Source organism: Eupeodes corollae, chromosome 2, assembly GCF_945859685.1.
Source record: "Eupeodes corollae chromosome 2, idEupCoro1.1, whole genome shotgun sequence".
NCBI classification, from domain to species: domain Eukaryota; kingdom Metazoa; phylum Arthropoda; class Insecta; order Diptera; family Syrphidae; genus Eupeodes; species Eupeodes corollae.
Window position 1 is genome coordinate 85,338,266 of NC_079148.1, and position 1,617 is coordinate 85,339,882.

Genomic DNA, 1,617 nt, shown 5'->3' on the forward strand with positions numbered 1-1,617 from the left:
GCCATGACTTAATTTATTTAAAAATTAGGTGGCGCAACAGAACCAGGGCCTAGTGACTTACAACTCTCAATCATTCCTGTGTGCGAGTAATGTTGGTAAAGATGGAAGGGACCTACATTTTATATGCCGAATCCAAACGGCTAATTTAAGAAAGCACTTTTCATGACAAGAATTACTCTTGGAGGATATGTCAATTCCTCGCAAGGGGCAGTACCTATCCGTGAAAAAAGTTAAGTGGCACAAGCGGGGATTAACCCCAAGACCCCTTGTATGACAGTCCAACGCACTAACCATCACGATACGGATACTACTTAATTTATTTAGCGAGATCATATTTCGAAGAGAGCAGAAATGATCAAATATAAAAGTAGGAGCTGTGTATTATTAAATCAGCTTTGAATGCCTATTTATCATATTTGAATCATGATGCATGGGAACCTACCCTTAGAATTTTTGCTGCAAACATGATAAATTTGTACGAGAAAGTTTGTTTAAAAGGGTTTCTCTAAATGTGTGGTTTTAAAGAAACAATAAAAAGCTCATACATAGTTTAATGTTATAGCCAAGAATTTAGCTTTATTATTTCGGAAAAATGGACGCCACAACTAGATCAAGTACATTTCAACCGAGATGCCCAATTTCCCACCACTTTTTGCAGCAATAATGAGCTAAATGTAATCTTCATGAACAAAATTAGGCTTATCTGCGTAGACAAGTGACTTCACATTGGCGTTGCCGATTTTTTTTTAAAATCTGGCCATTTTCGTCGTTTCGGGGTTAAAAACAGAAATGAAGGAGATGTACTACTGTATCTTTTCAAATTCATTTTTTAGGCAACATTTTATTTATAAAAATAATTGTTACAAAACATAGATAATAAAATTCATAAAAACAACAAACTTAAAAAAATAATAAATAATAAAATGAACCACATTCATTTAATGAATCAAAGTAAAGTTTTACACAGTTTAGTTCATGAAAAGTAAAAATTACTTAAATTAATAAAATCTACAAACATTTTGTGATGATTTATGAATCTGGGCAACATCCTAAGTAAAAAATAAATAAATCCAACTCGCCATCGTCAGTGAAGGATTGAAATCTTAGTGTATATGAATACAAGGTCTGTATTTGATTCAAATACTTTTTAGAGAGCCATTTTAAAATTTGTAGGGCCCGAGCTATTTCAATTAAATGCCAAAATGGCATATTTCGGCAACGCTGTAACACATAACCCCAACAAAAAAACGTCCAGCGGAAAAGGTGCATGATCTTGGAAGCCACAAGCACAGGACCGAGATAATACGCTCACAAATGCTTCCCATATTAAATTTATTGTTTCGTTGGCTTTATGGTATGCCAACGAAGATTCCCAATGATTTTTAGAGCGTTGAGATAATTTTTTTTGTCGTGCATATCTCAAGAACCAGTAAAAATAACTACTTGATATACATTTCGTTTTTAAGATAATAACATACAAAGATGAAGAAAGGATTTTTAAACAAATTCACTAGGTGGTTTTTCTTTATAACAATTTAAACAAAAAAGTGAACATTTTGGTTGACCTAATATATCTTAAGAACCAATAACACTAGCGACTTCAGTTAAAACTTCAAT